The sequence below is a fragment of the Ylistrum balloti genome, unplaced genomic scaffold (assembly GCF_031769215.1).
Source record: "Ylistrum balloti isolate Yb309-2 unplaced genomic scaffold, AGI_CSIRO_Ybal_v1 Utg370834, whole genome shotgun sequence".
NCBI lineage: Eukaryota > Metazoa > Mollusca > Bivalvia > Pectinida > Pectinidae > Ylistrum > Ylistrum balloti.
This window is the reverse complement of record NW_026782481.1, coordinates 1-19,313: the sequence shown is the minus strand read 5'-3', so window position 1 is coordinate 19,313 and position 19,313 is coordinate 1.

The following is a 19,313-nucleotide window of genomic DNA, read 5'->3' as shown; positions in this document are numbered from 1 at the left end:
ATAAAGGGAACACGAGTGGCGCCAACACCATACCGAAGATGAGTTTCGCCTGCAATACAAAGGAGACAACTTCCATGCCGGTGGTGCTGGGACGTGTGGGCGGTAAAGTTGTCACCTTTCTTCGGGATTCGAGTTGTGATGAGGTAGGAGTGAGACGTAGTCTAGTTGAACCTGAGAATATCACCGACAAGACCAAGACTTACATTTTAGCTGATGGTTCTCGTCTTGTATGCCAAATCGCCAATGTAAAGATCGACATGCCATATTTTAACGGAGATACTGAAGCCTTCTTGTTAGAGTCACCCTTGTACGATGTGATTATTGGAAATGTTAAGGATGCCCTTCCGGTAGGACAACCAGATGAGAAGTGGCAGCTTGATTCGTTGAATGCGGTTCAGACGAGAGCGGAGGTCAAGAGGAAAGCTAAGCCGTTGAAACCGTTGCAGGTATCGGTTGACGAGTTTAGGTAGTGTGAAGGAGTTGAAGGAGGAACAGCAAAGCGATGGTACCCTGGAGAAGTTCCGTAAGTTGGCAAAGGAATCGGATACGTATGAACGCGAAGATGGGGGTAAGTCTTCCCTGTTTTACCACAAGGGATTAATATATCGAGAGTTCAGAAGCCCTGGGATTGCAACTGGAAAGGTGTTTAGACAATTAGTCGTACCAACGAAGTATCGACAGATGATAATGAAACTAGCTCACGAGTCGATTATGTCGGGACATCTGGCAGCAAAACGAACGACTAACAGGATTCTTGCAGAGTTTTTTTGGCCTGGTCTGCAGGGCGATGTGACTCGGTTCTGTCGTTGGTGTGATGTGTGCCAACGTACCTTCCCTAAAGGCCGAGTACCGAAAGCGCCACTCGGCAGTATGCCATTGATCGATACGCCTTTCAAGAGGATACCGGTGGATTTAGTTGGTCCTCTCGAACCTGCAACAGGCCGTGGCAACCGGTTTATACTGACAGTGGTGGATTTCGCGACTAGATATCCGGAGGCAGTAGCACTTAAAAGCATTGAGACTGAGCGCGTTGCAGAGGCACTGGTTGATATCTTCAGCCGTGTTGGAGTACCCAGTGAATTGTTGTCCGATCAAGGGGCCAAGTTTACCTCTGGATTAATGAAGGAAGTGAGCAGACTATTGTCGATCCGCCAACTAACGACAACGCCATATCATCCTCAATGCAACGGGTTAGTCGAGCGTTTCAATGGTACACTGAAACAGATGCTAAGGAAAATGGCCGCTGAGAAACCCAAGGACTGGGATAGATACATCAATGCCCTCTTGTTCGCTTATAGGGAGGTGCCGCAAGAAAGCTTGGGGTTTTCACCCTTTGAACTTTTGTACGGCAGAGCGATACGTGGTCCGATGATGATTCTGAAAGAACTGCTAACGAAAGAGATTCAAGATGACGACGTCAAAACAACTTATCAGTATGTAATGGATTTGAGGGAACGGATGGAGGAGACATGCCAAGTTGCAATGGATCACTTGAAGGATGCCAAGCGAGTTCAGAGAAGGAACTTCAACAGGAGAGCCAAGCCACGGGAGCTACGACCAGGCGACAAAGTGTTAGTGCTTCTGCCAACAAAAGCTAACAAGTTGCTGATGCAATGGCGTGGCTCATACGACGTTGTAGAGAAAGTCGGACCGTTCGACTATCGTGTGAACAGGGACGGTAAAATCAAGACTCTACATATTAACCTGTTGAAAAAGTACATGAAGCCAGTGGACAATGTTGGGGAAGATACTAAGGGAATTCTTGCAAATACTTTAGCAAGTGTTGTTGCTGATGGTGAGGAGATTCAGGGGGACACGGATTTTCCCAGCAGACTGGAGTCCCTTCCTAGTGATAGGGGAAAGGAACATGTTGAAGATGTTGAAATCTCTGGAGGCCTGAACAATGCACAAGCAGATGAAGTGAAGGAGCTCATGGACAGTTATACAGATGTGCTAACTGATCTTCCAGGCCGGACAAATCTCGCCCAACATGAGATCAGGACTACTACCGATGCTCCCGTTCATGTGAAACAATACCCCTTGCCTTATATTACCAAGGAAGTGATCAAAGAAGAGGTGCAGAAGATGTTGGATATGGACGTTATCGAGCCATCATCATCCCCATACTCGGCTCCTGTTGTAATGGTCAAGAAAAAGGAGGGGACGAATCGTTTTTGCATTGATTTCAGGAGACTAAATCGAGTCATGGTCTTTGATGCCGAGCCGATGCCAAACACAGATGATATTTTCTTTCGGGTTGCGGGTGCAAGATACTTCTCCAAACTGGATCTCAGTAAAGGCTATTGGCAGGTGCCGCTCCCGGAAGACGCAAAAGAGATGACAGCCTTTTCAACTCCACAAGGCCTTTTCCAGTTTAAGGTAATGCCGTTTGGATTAGTAAATACCCCGGCAACATTTAGTAGGCTGATGAGGAAACTTTTAGTTGGTATGGAACACATCGATAACTTCATCGACGACATATTGATTTACACAGACACATGGGAAGAACATATGGAAGTACTTCGCGATCTTTTTGCAAGGCTTCGAGCAGCAGTGCTAACAGCAAGACCAACAAAATGCTCGATTGGATTTTCCAGTTTGACTTGTTTGGGTCACATTGTTGGTAATGAAAAATTGGAATTGGAAGAGTCGAAAGTGACGGCCATCAAAAACGCAGAGAGACCAGAGACAAAGAAACAAGTTCGCTCTTTTTTGGGGTTGGCCGGATTCTATCGGCGTTTCATTCCTAATTTCGCAGCAGTTGCCGCCCCCTTGACTGATCTGACGAAGAAGGGATGTCCAAATAAAGTTCTTCGGAGCGAAGTGCACGATAAGGCATTCTCTACTCTCAAGAACATGCTAACAGCTAAACCGGTGCTCAGACTTCCAAATTTGGAGCAACAGTTCATTCTTCGAACAGACGCATCGGATACTGGCTTGGGTGCTGTGCTGCTGCAGGAAGAAAACGGACAGAAAATGCCTGTCGCCTACGCCATTGGTCTCCCTCCGACGTCCCGATTTGTCCAATTCAGATTGATACTCCTGTCCTGCACGAATTAATTCCATTTTGCGTTTATGTTCTTCTTCTGCTCTCCTGTCAGCCCGAGCCTCTCTTTCCTCGTCCATTTGCCTTTGCAACTTTTTCTCTTCCCTTTCTCTTTCACGGTCATCTCTTTCCTTGGCTTGCTGCTCTTGAATGAACAATCGTAGTTGGTCGCCTTCAAGTTGAAGTCGCTTACCTGCTTCCAAAATTGCTGAAAGAGAGGACATTTTCAAAACAACTAAATCACTAGACTGCAAAAGATAACCAACACATACAATAATCAATACAACCAGGCATAAGAACTTACCGGAAGTCATGCGTCATCCTTGCTCAGGCCAATTAACTCACCTCAGAGTTCCTGTATAGAGTCCCCAAATGCCAACGTTAAGAAGAGAATGAAAGTAAAGGAAATTTGGCGGGAATCTGTCAAACAATCTAGACTTTGAAACCAATCAAACAGGATTCTATTCCCGAACAACTAACTTTGGCTAATCCCACCGCTGCCACCAAGTTGTTAACGTGGAACGAGCGTCGGTCAGCGATCCGGGGAATGAACACCGAAAAGATTGATTGCAATGACAAATGTTTATTTACAATGATGACCATAAAGAGATTAAATAAAAAACCCTATAATACCCACACGTCACACTCACTAATTCACTCATTCACAAACACAATTATTACAAGTTACAGTCTGTAGCTACACACACAACGACGAATGGGATCCTGGTACAGTTCCGGTACAAGACGGTCGCTAACCTGCAACCACGCTCAATCCAGAGCCAAGAGGTATAAACACATCAAGCAGCACCATGCTTGCTTGAAACGCCCAAATTGGCAAACTCACTGGTGTCCAAGACACGACAGGAAAGCTGGGATGTACACACTAGTGTCCTTGACATGACAGCCATCCCAATAGTAGATATACTGTGACTCAGCCTCCAAGCAAGTCGCTGACCCTGGCCTACGTAACGACCCAACACATGTATTCCATGCTGACCTTGACCCTGGTGAAGAGAACTCATCCGGTCGGTCCTGACACTGGAGTCACAATGAGTTGGCACAGCTGACTGGTCCTGGCTTGATAGCTGAGACTCCTAGTCCGTCATGTGAAGCTACAATAATACATAGTTGAAAATAATGCTGTAGTCACACAGATTCACTCTTACCTGGCATACTAATTAACTAATAATTAATTATCAATAATATAAATATTCATTAATATATTGTAAATATACGTAAATCAATATAATAAAGATAAAGGGATAAGTGTGCGGCTCCAAATGGCTATAAAAACACGACTCAGCACAATTCATAGAAGTTGGCGTCTCACGGCTTCCATACTTTTTTACCCAGTGCGCGTACACACTCCAACTAACGCTATAACTCCAGCTCAGGGCTTCCATAGAATTTTAAAACGGACAAGAACCCTATATTTATTAAATAATTCTACACACAACAATCTATTATGTTTATATTATCTAACTACACCAGAAATCAATAGGAAGTATGAAATTATAATGATATAGCAGAAACACACCAAAAAACAAGTGTACTACATGTATCAACAATAGTTACGCATGATTGGAGCGCACCGACACCTCGATTGCTTGACCCGATAGATTTGACGGCATGGATAAAATGATGCCAGAAAAAAAAAATATGGAAACGGAAGAAAGAAACATAACTTACCACAGTCTGTCGTCTGTGCCTTGTTCACAATATAGGAAACAGCTATATTGACATATCGGCTACACGAACTCACAAAACTGTGGACCGTAAACAAGTGTCCATTCCGTGCACAACCGGTCAAGCCCGTGACGTATATCCGCCCAGTGGTGCGGACAATTAAGAGTCCTTACACCGCAAAAAAAAACTCAAATTAAAACTTACCATTTATAGACAAACTATACATGCTTACGTGACAGTCGTGGTGTACTTGTTTACAGATACGTGTACGTATATAGTTTTTCTACTTCTCGTCATGACATATATGATGCATACAAATGTGTTTAAGATCCCCGCTTTATTTATTACATCACCAATCCCTTAACCATTTGGTTCCTTTTACCGCAACATCGCACACTAAAATTGCGAAATCAACCTGATGCAACAATGTCCGTCGTGCAGCCACTGTGATGTATTTCACGATAATTATGTCAATGCACAATTCGTATCTTTTAACTGGAATTTCTTTCATTTTTATTTGAACTAGCTCTTTCCGGTGGTAATTTCAGCATGTTAACAGCAGGAGTTGTTCTTATGGTTATAGGAGTACTTACGCTTTTGTCAAACATTGGACTCGGAATATATATTCGACGTACGTATATAGATAAGACATCTACTGTTATTATTAATCCGAAACCAATATATATGCAAAGATAAAATCATTGCAACACATAGCATATACATGTTTCATTTAAACGATAAACAAGAATGATTTTTTTTTCAGGAAATAGACGACTACCTTTTATGTAAGTAAATAATGTAAACGTTGAATTAATTAATTGGTCTCCATATTAAAACATGTATTTAGGAGAATAGTTGAAACAAAATGTCATCTGGATTTATGCTAATTTATACATACTTTTATATAATATATTTGGTGTTTGTGAAATTAACCACTGTTTCCTGAAAAACGTTTCCATTTTAAACGCAGTCCACTAATACTAATAAAACAGCCACCTTTAATGTTAACAGTCTTCAGACATACTTTTCTTGTTTTGACGATTTTAGCAAAGGTCATCGTCATGAACAAAAGGAATTCCAGAATATACAGCTATCGGAGCAAGGTAATATTAAAGAGCATTTGAGGATACAAGATCAAGAAATGAACTTTAACGTGTTCTAACTGTTTTATTTCTAAGTTTACATCAATTTTATTTCATCTCCATAAAATTAGCTAACAGATATGGCCTTTTACAAATACTAACATGGTTTGTACTTGGCATCCAAAACTTTATACTAATTTATTTCATTTTTTTTTCATTCACAGATGTGACTTCTCAGAGTGATGATGGACGGTAAGATTGTTCGGACAAGCATATATCCTACATCCCTATGCTTTGATAAATCATTTTGTTAATATTAAATCAAATAATGTTACAATTCAGTGAATGTGTTAACTTATGTTTAATGCTACTTCCTTTCTATGCAGATCTCCATATCAACTACTTAATACAGACGCTATTGGTAAACCGTCAATATACTCTGAAATCGGACAGCATGACAATCAAGGTAAGACATATTATTAGCTTATCAAAACTGAAAATTGAATTGTAAATCTGTTTGGATAATTTTGATAATTATTCAACGACAAAATAAGATATCAATATATATCTATCAATTACTTTCCTACTTGTTTAAGTAAAATGGTCCACGTTATGTTCTAATAAACACAATGTTAGTGCACGTTGCGTTGTTTAAAATTGCATCGTTAGAAAAATATGTGAAAATTGTATCACATATTTGAATGATAATAGTTCCTGTTTAAATATCAGAGATCCGGTATATTCATTTTAGTACAGATATTCCAGATGATGCTATTTGTATTTCACAGGTTACCAAAATGAATCAGTCGAAAGCAATGATGACGGGTAGGTAGAAATAATAAGGCGTTATTGCAAGATACTGTATAATTAAAATAAAAGCGGTAGTAATATATAATTCAGAAAACAAAAAACAAAAAACAAAATAATATTCGTATTCTAGATATTGGCAATTAGTGACAAACCACGATTTTAGCTAGGTACACAAAGCTAATAATGTATAAATATGTATCGGTTGAATATTAAGCATTAGAAGTCTTATCAAAATTTCAAAACATTATCTTAATGTTACGGGAATTGCATATTAAATGGAAGTTCCGCAATACAACTGTCTGTATCAATTTTGTTATTTGTGATGAACACAAATTAGAAAATCTGTTCATTATCTGTATAGTTGAGACCCTTAGCGCTCTTTCGTTTTATCAAGAATTGATATATGATGTAATAGCCTATTTTTCATTTGTTTAACATGGGTGAAATTTATATTTGGGTCCGACCAACGTTTGAAATAATTTTTTGCTAAATTTCCCGCTTAATCTGTTGTTAAAATGTAACCATTTCAGAATTACATGTAAAATTGGTATTCTGCTGCAAGATCTTTCATCAGATACTTCTAATTTGCATAAACAGAAAGTACGAGTCGCTAGAAGGGCGTTCGAATCCAAACGTATATGAAGAGCTTCAAGGTACAACTTCAGGTAAGTGATATCTCAATGTTATATAGATTTATCTGGTTTGAATACAATTCTTCCTTAACAGATATATAAACCAGAAAGCACTAGGTTTGAATAATGATATTTTCGAATCTGTTTTTTTTTCTCTTTTTTTTTCATTATAAGTCATCAAAGATAAACGCTTGCATAATCATGATTCTAAACATATGCATAGTACTGGGTCCATATCCCTGAAACCATTTCTCTTGAATGAATATACATTTTGAGTTCAGCTAGAAATGATTTTGTTGATAACTGTAATGTTATAATTAACATTCTCGATGGTTTGAAGGAATTTCAAGACATCAGGTGATATATCATTTTCAATATTCAGGGTTTAAAAATGTGAAGTTTAATATATCCTTCTTTCTTGAGCCATGTAATATTTTATGAATAAATAAATAAACGGAAATAGATATTACACATGTATATGACAGAACATGTCTTACTCGCTTGCAGGTAACAGAGGTACATATGTCAACACCAAAATCACCAGTGACCATAAACGTTGATACTGCAGAAAGAAATCAAACCAACGTAACATTTTCGTTATATGCGAATTACAACGCTAAAGAATGAATTTAAAGCAGTCTTTGAAGATGCTACTTTTTCTGTTGGGAATGTGCGGGCTTTACCTGTCTTTAATCAAACGTTCCTTAGATAAAATAAATAATCACTACAACGACTCTTAATGAATACCAATATATTAAAGTAATATCTGATAGCATGTGTTCTGGAATATTGAAATTCTTTTGCGACGTCAGCGACAATTCCAGTAACAAAGACGATAAAACACTAAATCAACAGGATTAGTCACAATAATAATACAGATCAATTATACCATAACGATTGAAAATTCCTTTAAAAGATGGTATTTGAAATTTATAATATTATCGGCTTCAGAAAGTTACATATTCTAACTTGTGCTACGATAGTTTCCCTTACCTTTGGATTGTGCTAAATGGAAATAATGCTGTGTGATATAGGACTGGTGACTGAAGAGTCGCTAGTTCGACTGCTGGTACAAGCAAGATTAAGATACTTCATTCTGATTATTGCAGTTGTTTCCGTCGTAAGTGAATGAAAACTGTATATGTTGAAGTAATAAAGCGAGAAACATGTACATTTATCATATTGTATTCCCTTTAGCTCATAAATGAAAAGTATTGAGTTATCGGATGTGACGAAATCAATAAAATATGTAAGGCAAGAGTCGTATCACGAAAGTTCTTCCTTTCATAAGTAATCTGTCTATCTCTAATTATTTAAACTGGCCAAAATTACATTTAGCATGCCATACGGTCTTATGTATTGTGCAACGTACAACAGAGTCGTGCGTTTAACTGAATACAATTGATTGATGGGTTAATTCAACTTTTTTATTATATCTTATTGTTGTATTATTTTTAAAATGTGCAAAGTGTTTCGATTTTTTTTCCGGTAAATGCAAGTGCATATATTGTAAAATAAAATGTAACATGATTTTTATTGTATTGATATTGTATGATATCTGAGCTGACTAGATTGAACATTTTACTGTTATTGAAGATCTGGTTGCTTATTCTTATTGGTATGTCTGTCATCACAAAGATTTGACGTTTTTCAACGTTAAGAGATAAACCTATTACATTCGGCATATTTATCAAAATGATCAAATTAATCTCTTACTTTGACCTTTGACACAGTTATTGGTTTGAACGTTTCCTTAGAGTAATTTAGAGGATTTCTTCAAATTTCAAACAAAGTTTTTATTATATATAAAAATAAATAAATAAATAAATAACTGCCCAATTTAAAAGTATAGTGTTGTATATAAGTGCAGTAGTTTTATATACGACAATATCAACCAATATTTGCAAAATATATGGGATATAAACTATATTAAAATAGAAAAACAAATCCCTTCAAATAACTCAAATTTTCATAATTAAATTTTACTTTTTGCTACTTTTTATTGATATGTGGCAAAATATTGACCAGGACAAAATAAGTCAAATATTTGTCAGAGTTACGGAGCTTTAGTACGTTTAAATGTTGTTTTTTTCACAATGGTGTTATCTTTGTTTCCGCCAATGATACTGTCATATGACTAAGAATGTGTTTGATGTTGCTAGATATGTTGGAACTTGAGATCCTTATTTGTTTTTCGTTAAAACATTTTTAGACATGAACCAAATGATATACATATACATTAATTCATGTAACTGAAATGTTAGATTTTGGTGAATATCCATCAATATGTGCTAAATATGTTGATTGTAATATCATTTTAACAGTTTTTTTTTTTTTTTTTTTTGTTTCCGCCATCAACTGTCAGGTTTCAATATAATGCGATGAATTGCTCTCACATGTACAGTAATTATTCGGTATTGTATCTTCCTAACCACATATATATTATGTATGAGAGGGACACAACAAGTGTAATGGGAAATGACTTGTTATATATTTCAACTATAATAAAGGGAGAGGGCCGTGCTGATCGCCAACAGACTGAGACAGCTAATGACCTAACCGGGACATTTGACCTTAAGTCAATGGTCGGAGAGTGGGAAGAGAAGAGGAGTTCCTCTGTTGAGAACAGACATGTGTGAATATTTAGCTGAGGCCAATTAGGTAAAGGTTTCGCAGGTTTTGATATGGACTAATGTAGTATGTGTTGTATTAATTGTTAAAAGATCTGTAATTTGTCACCCTATGTACCATTATTACTTTGTCATCCTATGTGCCATTACTACTTTGTCACCCTAGGTACCATTATTACTTTGTAAATCTTTGTACCATTATTACTTTGTCCCCCTATTTACAATTATTATTTTGTCATTATATATACCATTATTACTGTGTCACCCAATTTATCATTTTTATTTTACAATCCTATATACAATAAATTTTGTTATCTTATGTACTACTAGAAATGTATCGTCTTATGTACCAATTATAACCTTTGGTCACCCTTTTGTACCACTATTGCTCTTTCCTGTTATATATCCCTAAATATCATTTCTTTGTCAGTCTATCTACCATTAAACTGGAATAATTCTTATCCTTTGTCTAATTATTTGTATCACCATAGTACATTATGTCACAATAGGTTATAAAGCATAAGTGTAATAGTTCAAATATTGCAGGTAGTTATTGGACTGAATAACAAGGTTCATTTGATAAAGGTACCATTATTAGTTTGTGAGCTAAATTTCTGGAGATGCATTATAACGCTATTACAGAAAGTTTATTAATAATATAATCATTATAAAGATGACGAGCGTACTGACGTGTATCACGTGTGTAATCTGTTGACCTTGAACATTAACGTCGCATTTCCTAAACGCCAGGTTGAGATTGATCTCCTTAGAGAACGACCTATATATATATATTCGTTTATGTTCTACTTATGTATATCCGCTTAGTACTGAATTCAGTTTCATGTGATAATATACTATTTCCATCTAGTCAAAATTGGTTTGATATTTAATGGTATTCATTCCTTAAAGCTACAACATCTTACATAGAAGCCCGATGTGAAAAATAATAGGAATTGTTGTTTATCAAAATATAAACTATCTTTCACCCCAGTGTGTCAATGTCAAGAACATGTTTCCGTTTTCACAACGATGATCATGATGACCTTTCATAAAATGTGTAATTGTTCAGATACTTATATCGTTGATATGACATTAGAAATTTACTGTATTCTCGGCAATGTGATCTGCAGTATCGTTAACTGGTTTTTTGTACATCAAGAAATATATTGAGAGCATGAATTAATGACTCTTTGGTGTGTGAATACGCGTCTCCTACCGATACAAATATTTATGAAATGTTGGTAACTCGACAGTTTTTACAATATGTCTGGATAAGAAGGAAAATCAAAGGCAAATTTATTAATATAGATACACGTAATATCATTTCGGTACTGAATATTCAGGATATTAGGACAAGTATAATTTATTGATAAGACTAAATTACCAGTGATACAGGTATATTTGAAACATTAAACATAATAAGAAAATGTAACAACGTCTGGAGACGCATTTTAATTGAAAGAGCAATAAGAAAAAGTCAACATGTCAACAAAGGTATAAACAAAACTCAAAATCAATCAAAAATAAATAAACAAAATAAAAAAGGAAGAGTTCCGAAAGGAGAATAAGACCATGTGTTCCAGTAAAGTTTCATCGACGACACCGACCCTGTAATCCATGGTCAAACAAAATAAAAAATGTCATGTCCTAAAATGGGGACAAGGTATATAACAAGGAAACCAACAGGCAAACTTCCCTTCTCCAACACGTCAAGACTCACATCACACACAGAAATAGAATAGTTCTCAATAAAATCACTATTGAGACTATAAAACTTCCATTTATATTCATCAACCATTATCTTTTGAACCCCTGTGAACCCCTGAAAAGGACATTTTTCATGTTTTGAAATATTTATTTGAATCATGTGTGAAATAATAATTTTAGCATTCTCAATGCATTCAGAAATAAAGTAGCATTTGATAGTGTTGAAATTTTGAGGTAAAAAATTACAAACAAAATAGTGAACATGTCCATGCACAAATAGTTTGCTGCACTTAATCTGTCATATTACATGTTATAAGGACATTTTGCTTTTCAAACACATTTTATAGGTTGTCCTCAAGTATTATAGATACATCCAAAACACCCGTTTAAGTTTTAAAATGTTTTGGGAAAATGCTATTGTTCCTAAAAGGTACTTCTATACTTAAAATTTCAAATTGATTAATATACTCAATGAACTTACAAGGATGGTCATGGTGGCGGATGCAAATTTCAGGTATTATTAGATAATCGCAAACAATATAATCCTATAAAAGTAATGTCGGAATCATTTCATTTCGTGATTAATGGTCATATATAGAATATATAAAATCCTCGTAATAAATTGTGTTTCGCAAGCCAAAATACCAGTATAGTTACGTTCTTTTAAATGCATACGTTATCATAATTAGTACCAGGAAGTAATAAAGAATTGTTAATTTTTACTTCAAAACTCCATCGGTCACAACAAGAATGTTATTTTGTTGTTCATATCATTTCTACACCTTGCATGTTTTGGTAAGTATATTCGATGAATTGTTTTCAAAATATGAATGTTGTCATAATTTCCAACTTCAACAGGGGCAAAGCTAGTGTTATGCGTGATATGCAAACATAATCGGTCTGTATTCCACATCCTGGCATTGGTTTTGGTAAGTATATTCTATGAATTGTTTTTAAAATATTACTGTCCTTATTTAAACTTTACCTCGAGCAGTGGTAGTGTTTAGTGTTTTATACGATACAGATATTATACACCCTGCCGAGTATGTTCTTACAGTAGCATCATCAAACGCTTTGTAAATGTTTATCACATATACATATATTTTTTGTGACTACAATCTTTTATTAAATGTGTGAAGGCAGTATTAGGCTTAGAAACTTAGATTCATTATTTACATTTGAGATATGAATACTGATCAACGAGCTAATTCTAAGCCTATTCCCAATGCCATTCACTTTGAAAATAGTTTGGTGGTTTAATTTGGTCATATTAAAACCCTCCTTTCCTGGATAAAGCCATCGATCGTGTGGTATAGCCCACCTCGTTGTAACACTACAAAGTTCTTAGGACATATATTCTAAATCTCCACATACATCATGATGAGTTTGACGTTTATTGTGCTCATTGATATTTCCGGAAAATATAATTTCCAATACGGAGGCTCCTTGCAGTAGGTTTGTTTCAAAATCGGCATTCCATAGTTTTTTTCGAACTTTATGGAATAATTTTGTTCTCTCTGAACTGAAGTGTTAATGGTAAGTTAATTAATTTTTCCTCTGGTATAAAAAATACAAACATTTACCACGTATTCATATTATTGATTCCCTTTGTCAACCCCACTTTATGAGCAATATTGAGGAAGCTAATGGTTTCTGCTCAAACTTAATATCAAAGATAAAAAAGACCGTAGAGTGACAATGCAGACGCTACGTAGATCTGCTAGCCCTAGTCGCAACAAATGACTTTTTTTCTTTTCTGTTTTGTTTTCATGTAAACGTTACACTGAACTCCCATCCTTTTACTACCCTTGCTTTGCCCAATATATCTTGCTACAGATGTTCTCAATGAAATTATCGGTATACAAGACATGCTTTTTAAGGACAGGTTAGTATTAGTGTTATCTGTTGTATCCCAATAGAAATTAGTCTTTAGTGATTTCACAGCTATTGAGTAACTGGCAAAAACAAACCATTCAACGGTAAAACAAGTGGTTTGTCATTGTTTTAACGAGTAGACATTAAGCACCGTGATAAGTAGAATTCATTGTGCGAAAGTTTTATTCATAGTTATCAAGTAGACTGATTGTAACATGAGTATTTTATGTTATATCATATTTATCTTGTTTTGTGTTGTGGAATCCGTTTATGGTATGTTAGTTAATTAGACATAATTGTTATTTATAATTACATATTCAGGAGGTCTATTAGACTTTCAGAACATAGAATATACTATACATGTATGGTATTGTTGTCTTTGTAAAGTACGTAACACACACGTATAAATTACCTTCTGATCCTTACTTACTGTTCCTATACACCTAGTTATCTAAAATGTAACTGATGATTCTGAAGAAATTGCGCTTGTAAAGTTCTTTTTGAACGGCGTAGTTGGCGGCTGTCGGTTAATAGCGTCAGTAATTTCAGTGTTTTCTCGTTGCTAATACTTTTCTTGGATATAACTCTGGGAATCTTTGTTAAATTTCAACTAAAAAGTTGCATGAATTAACACCACAAAACACAGATTTCAAATTCGTGTATTCCGACTAGGTGGATCACGTTCTCTGATTCTTGATATAATCAATTAAAGAATTTGAATCAGTTTGGTACATTCTCATTTTTTGGTTGCTATGGAGTTAAAAACTCATTAAAGCAAATGAAAACTTTGTATTATTTTCCTTAATATTAAAGTTGAATACTCTCATCTTGTAATGAAAGACAACAAATTCCTTGAAAAAACGGTTTTGCAAAACTAACAGAAAATGCCCGTTATTCACGAAAAAGTAAGAACAGACTTTTACCATTGAGACAGTGGATGCGGGTCGTGTTTACTGATGAGTCCCGGTTCACCCTGTTTGAAGCAGACGTTCGACATCGTGTACATCGATGTCGTGAAGAACATTACGACGACTGCTGCGTAGTAGAGACGTATAGATTTGGGGGTGGAGAGGAAACTCACAATGACTCCAATCACCACCAGGATGTTTGGGTAGCGGGTAGTTTAACTGCTGCTGGGAATAGCGATGGGATCATCCGACTCCATGTTGTCCTATTATTTCAGCAAAACAGCCTCAAATTTCAGCAGGATAATGATAGGCCCCATGTAGTGAGGATCTGTCGCGACTTTCTCACTAACAGCAATATCCACCCACTGGACTGGGCGCAATACAGCCGAGAACTGTCCCATATTGAGCTCTTGTGGGACCAGCTGGATAGATAGGTTCGACGACGCCAACCTCCTTCTGTTACTCTGGCCCTACTGAGGGCAGCCCTTTTGGCAGAATTGACCGACATCCCAATGAGGAGGATCAACTTACTCATGAACTCCATGCCAAGGAGAATCAGGACTGTGGCGAGAGTGAAGGGGACATACCCAGTTAATACTAGTCAGCTTCCACCGTCAGTTCGTTTCGATTACAGATTACAGAGTTATCTTTTAATTCCCTTAGATTACCCTTAAATCACCAGTTACAAATCATTGATTTTACAGTTTGTTCTATATGCATTGATCTTCATTCCTTCTTAAATATATTGAACATTATACCCGACGTCTTGCCTAGAATCATCTTCAAAGTTTACCCTGCGTTTCTTTATCCCTCGAGTATATTACATATATATGTCTGAAGCATTTTGTTCACGATTGAAATATTACTCGTTTCCCCTTTTTTCTGTAACAGGGAAATATGTCTGTATGTAAGTATTTTTTGTTTTGTTAAGTAATAAATGACATTCGTTTAATTTGCAGTGAAGGTTTAAGTATACCACATTAACAACATCCGCTGTGTAAACCTTAATATTTCCTTGTGAGTTGTTAAGGTATAAATATACCAAGGTCATAAACACCTATACTTATTTACTGTTTCGGTAAGAATATACCATGGTCGTAAGTACCAATATTAATCAACCAGTTCAGTACAGGCAAAAGGTTAAATAACTATGCGACATATATACACATATGTACAATAGTAAACAAAATTGGTATATATGAGAGAGTTAACCATTAACCCTCCGAATATATCTAGAGTTCGTAGTTCACGCGTTGCACGCTTAAGCATCACCTCGCGAACGCGTGGGCCCTTATGTTAACACAATACTTAGAGTTTCTAGAGATGTGACCTAGATTTCCACACGTGTCATCGTTATCGACATTCGAGTACACATACATTGTCAGCTTGACAGACGTATCACTCGTGATCACCAGTCATCCTACTGTTTTGCGTAACTGTTTTCTTTGTTAATTATATTCTCACTACGAGTCCATTACCGGTCCAGCCCAGTGTAAGTTTTTTTCCAGAACTGTCTACCTATGCACAGATTCACTCTTCCTTTCGCGCAGACACGATTAATTAGTTCGTGTAGTTTTCCCACGGTGCGTGCAGTTTTCCCGCGGAGCGAGCTTACTATTTAGTGTGTAATAAATAAATGACGAATATAAAATCAATTTCCCTATATGACAGTGCTTTCACACATATGGATTATACTCTACATTATATTTACAATGTATACAAAATATTTTACTTCATGTAACTTTAATTCCTATATAACAAAAACTTTCAAATTCAGTCCTTAGAGGTTAAATATAGCAAAATGTTTAAATGAATTTTCACTAACCAAAAATCATCATGGCCGACCTACTCTTTGAGCATGACTTGGTGGATTTCTCCCTCTAGTTTTGGTTCTTTTTAAAGGTATTGCAAATACTTAAGCCATCTAGCCTCTTGAAAATTGAAGTTTTCCATTGGTATATCTTGTGAAATACTGCATGAGTTATCTTTGACTGATCAGAGAATCAATGGTTTGGCTAACGATGCAATATTGGCTTCTTCTTTAAGGCTTTAATTGATTTTAAAAAAATAGTTCATAACATCATGGAGAGTGGGGAATCATTACATAAATTCAGAAAATTGATTCCACCTGTAGTTTATAGGAATGAAATCGATCTGCTTGAAAAGTCGCAGGGATAAAACATGTTAAAACCTTTAAATGACTTCTTCTCAATTACAACAAATGCCAAAGATGATGATATTAGACATGTAGCATGCTATGATAAAGGGTTATCAGGGTTGTAAATATCAATGACATTGACCGTCTTTCAATGTCACAGGTATCAAATGTATTTAACTATCTAAACGACTTTTTCTCATTAACTAAAAATTCCAAGGTGCCGATATTGGACCAACTTCCAAAGTCACTTTGGTCGAATCTCTTGAAATGCTTAATCAACTTCTTCTCATTAACCTGAAAGGCCAAAGGTCTTGATAATAGACTGGCAGTTTGCCTTTCATCAAGTAATACATCTGGAATAACGGCAGTTGTGTAATACATGTATAAAGAATATGTTTTCAAATTAAAAAGAAAATGCCTTGGTGAACAACAGTAACTTCTATGTAAGATATAAAAAAATAAAATATTTTTAAGGCCTGTTTGCCTCTTGAAAATATAGGTCTTTATAGTTAGCTTACCCTTAATGTCCATGGGTCTTTTTTTTATAAGTAATACTTGAAAGAACTGAAGTATCATAATATGACCCTATGGACGTAGCAAAAAAGAGGATTAATTGACTGAACTTTTGCAGATTCAGTTTAATCAGTCTACTAGATATTGCAGATGCAAGGTGAATGTATTTACTTGAAGCTACATGTATATCTTATATAGAACCCAGGTGACTGTTAAGGCCCTGTTGGGCATCTTGTTTTCAATGGCTTGCTGGTAATATTCTAGTGATAATATTCTGGATTCACTCGAAATGTGGAATATTTTCAAATGACACAGATTCAATAAGATCAGTGTGAATTCAATGTTTTCTAAGATATATCTTGTATAGGTCGTTTACTGAATCAGTTAGACATAATATCTTTTTATCGGTTTTATGTAACAAGATTTGTGTCATATCTTGTCTTCTGTGTTATCATCAGTTAGCCATTCACTAACATAGTTTTACAAGTGAGATGAGAGACATATGTGATTGTTATTGATGAATCCTTATCTTCATTACTTAGTTTAAACACATACCACACAATTAATATGATATGTATATCAGATCTCTATTGTATACACATATGGTTTGCTACTCTGTGTATATTTACTATTGGTTTAGTCTATATCTAATGTAATATCCTCACTGTTTGTTTAAGAGTTTCCGTAAAACAGTTTGGGACATTTTTCATCAGAATGTCAACATAATTTTTCTCTATAATCAGTTTGATTTTAAAATTCGTAGATATTTGCTTCATTTGTGGGACTTTGAGATAAATTAAAACAGAAAGTTTCTTTGTTTCTATCAAAGTCATAACAATGTTGTATCATTGATTTGGTATATTGCTTTACAACAGTGAGATCTCAGATGCATATTTGCCATTTATTCTATTTAAAAGCTTGAAAATAAGTAATTTATTCATTTCCGTCATTTTTTTTACAGTAAGGGAGATGAGCATCTCCATTACTGATATATAGGCGCCAACCACACTGAGGGAGATGGGCATCGCCAGTACTGATATACAGGCGCCAACCACACTGAGGAAGATGGGCATCACCAGCACTGATAGATAGGCACCAACCACACTGAGGGAGACAGGCGCCAACAACACTGAGGAAAACAGGCGCCAACCACACTGAGGGAGATGGGCATCACCAGTACTGATAGACAGGCGCCAATCACACTGAAGAAGATGGGCATCACCAGTACTGATAGACAGGCACCAACCACACTGAGGGAGATGGGCATCACCAGTACTGTCCTATTCAACAAATGCATTCCGAATAACCTTCCAGTGTATTATACTAAATTCTTTTTGATATTACTATGATTGTTGTTATTCAATGTAAATGAATACTAAGATGATTTCATGTGATTTTTATATACTATTGTACAAAAAGCAATTTATTTTTATATCCATTTAACCCTTTTATCTACTACAAATACTGCTCATCTGTTATAATTATGTAATGATATGCGCTGCATGAATAGATTGCAGTGTTATTGATTTCTTTAAATTTGCTTTTCTAACAATAAAGTGTCTATATACATTGATTGTATCTTTATAGTTCCTTCAAAATATTTCATTTTCTCTCATATCCCGCCATATTGGATAGCGTTTTCCCATGTAAGACAGCTATGTAAGAAAATTCTATCTTACATGGGAAAACACGTGCGCGGAGTTATCTGTGTTCAGGTGAGACAGCTCTTACAGCGTCCGGAAATCCCTTGTACATAAAATGACCGAAAACCATGTACCCGATACCTTGCAGGTTTATGTCACGGGTCATAAAAACACACAGTCGCTGAATAATTACAGGACACTGAATGATTACAGGACACTGAATGACAGACAGAAGTACATGATTTCCAATATGTTGTCAAATACTAAAAACTCCGGATTTATTCCATCAAACCGAACACCATCCTCTGCCATCATTTCATCAACTTCAACAGTTACTAGGCCTACATCTAATGTCACAGTGTGTTTACCATGGTCATCACAACAAGAAAACACGCTTAACACCTACAATCCTGTATCACAGAAACAATTTGAAACTCGCATCGAATCCCTGTTTGCTGGTTCTCACACTGAAAATTGCCAAATCACCGTAAATATCACCACAAATGTTCCACCACCCAAACGTCGTCGAATCATGGCGATCGAGAGCGACAGCGACTAGAAATAGGATTTCGTGTGACGTCACGCCTTGAATTTATGAATGGAATTCCTTTGACTATGGTGAC